Source organism: Dysidea avara, chromosome 13 (assembly GCF_963678975.1).
Source record: "Dysidea avara chromosome 13, odDysAvar1.4, whole genome shotgun sequence".
NCBI classification, from domain to species: domain Eukaryota; kingdom Metazoa; phylum Porifera; class Demospongiae; order Dictyoceratida; family Dysideidae; genus Dysidea; species Dysidea avara.
The window spans coordinates 8,156,461-8,158,959 of NC_089284.1; the positions used below are offsets into that span (position 1 = coordinate 8,156,461).

The 2,499-nt window shown below is 42.2% G+C and overlaps 1 pseudogene; it reads left to right on the plus strand.

Moving 5' to 3' along the window:
- LOC136243468 (uncharacterized) lies at positions 1-1,156 on the plus strand (annotated as a pseudogene).
- The last annotated feature ends 1,343 nt before the right edge of the window (positions 1,157-2,499 follow it).

Genomic DNA, 2,499 nt, shown 5'->3' on the forward strand with positions numbered 1-2,499 from the left:
AGCACTTGCTGATGCAATATAGAAGATTTGTGAAAGTGGTGTCCTAGCAGATATCCCAGATGATGGCATTCAGTATGTCCTGGATGGTGGGGCGCATCCCATGCATGGTCTTGTGGTTCTACATATGGAGACATCTGCTACCAATACACAGAATATGTAGCAAGAAAGTACAAGGATGCCATAGTTGTATTTGATGGCTATGAAAATATGAACACAAAGATATCAGAGGCGGTCAAAAGGAAAGGCTGGTGCAGTGTTGCTAACATGACCACCACAATGAAGAAGGACCGGTTTTTGGTCAACCGAAAGAATAAGCAGCAATTTATTTTCATGCTGAGTGTAGAACTGGAGAAGAGCAACTGCCAAACGTACCATGCACCAGGAGATGCATTGTTCAGAAGGCTGTTCATTCTGCTACCACCAGTACCACTGTGCTAGTTGGTGAAGACACTGACCTCATTGTTCTGCTCTACAACCATGCAAGTCTTGACTCCCATGACCTCTTCTTTCGTCCTGAGGCAAAGAAAACACAAAAGCTTCACGTCTGGAACATCAGAGCCACAAAAGAAAAACTTGGTCAAGACATCTGCAACAACATCCTCTTCATACATGCTATTCTTGGGTGTGACACATCACATCTCTATGGGATTGGAAAGGGGACATCCCTTAGCAAGTTCAAAGCAAGCAGTACGTTCCATGAGCAGGCAAAGGTGTTCCATTCTGATTCAGCCCCCACAAATGATGTGATAGATGCACGAGAGAATGCTCTAGTACTAGTCTACAATGGAATGTTAACTGACACACTAGATTCCCTCCAACATAAACAGTTCTGTGAAAAGGTGGCTTCAAAAACATCCCACCTAAAACCACAATCCCTACCACCAACTTCAGCAGCAGCAAAGTACCACATCCTTCGCATGTACCTTCATGCTCAAGAATGGAAAGGATCAGCTGCAGAACTTCATCCCAGAGAGTGGAGATGGCAGAAGTGTGAAGAGGAGTTTGTGCCACTTCAAACATCGCTACCTCCTGCTCCTGAACATTTGCTATGGGCAATCAGATGCAACTGCCAGACTGCAGTACACTGAGATGCTCATGCAAGAAACACAACATTGAGTGCACTCCCGCTTGTGGTAACTGCAAGGGAATTGAGTAGTCACACAAGGGCATTTGCTACAGTCTCTTTGGTATCACCTGTATATTATTAATTATATTTGATTATAACTCGTTAACACATTTTCCTAAGGTAATAATTTTAGTACCAAAAAAATTGTCTTTGCAAGAGCTTCGTAATGGTATAATAAGTTTTGATATAAGTAGTATCCTAGCTAAGATATGACTATAAACACTATGAAAACATTAAACTATTAAGGAGCAAAAAAGTGGGTTTTTAATTCAGTGATTTTCACACTGTTCCCCCACGAGGATTCCTTAGGACTTTTTTCTGTCATTGAAGACATAATAAGAAAACAAAATCTGTTGAGTTTGCTTTTGTTGCAATTAGTCTGAGGTTGACTCACATAATGACTGTACTATACCAGGCACCATGGGGAACTGGGACCCCATTGTTGGCTGAAGCCTCTGTTGCTTCTGCTAAATGAGTCCAGTCTTTGACTGAAGGAACTAGGAAGATGTGTGAATCTACTTCTAGAGGCCCCCAATTGAAATAATTTGGAATAAAGTCCTCAGGTCTGTCCAAATTCTAGACTTGGAATTTGTTACATAGTTGCTTACCCCTGAAGTGTGTGTTATATCTCTGGACAGGGTCCAAAACCATTGATCTCTGTAGGTCACAGTGAAATTGCCATTAATAACGCAGACTCCCACAGTCCTGAGAAACTGTCCAATGACTTCATAACCCCAGGGATCACAGGGCAGGTCGAGAGGCAAACAGGAGTAACTGGGCATATTGGGACATTGAAGTAAAGATCATCAAGCTCCACCATTGTCAACCAGTTGCATACACCCTCAACAGCTTTCCCAGTGTTCCCATGGCCCCTATCTTGAAGTACAGGGTCCAGTTTACTGGCTTACCTTTTAGGAACCAGAAAATAAGAGTTCAGTTTAACTAAGATTCTTTTGAAGTCTTGAAGTTGAGGGGGGTCATGAGCATTGATAATATCATAAATCCTCAGTGGGTGGAGGATCTATGTAACATGTACAGCTCCCTTCTATAGTGGGATCCTGCAACAAGAGACTTTGCTATTTGGAGTGTGGGCCAGTTTATTTGGTGGGTTGACAATGGCTGGTCAACAACCTTGGGTTACCTCAATTACCCTTTGCCTGTGAATTCCAGTCTTCTAGTTTCACAGGAAGTGAATTAACCACCCCACCAGCTCAAGATAGCATGTGCTGTCTGTGGATTCACAAAAAATAAGGTGAACAATTAAATAATCTTGATGTACCTCCCTGCCACCTCAAGACAGCTATGCTGTCTGTGGCTATGCAAAAGTAAGGTGAACAATTAAATAATTCACACATTCTTTGATTTTGTTAAAA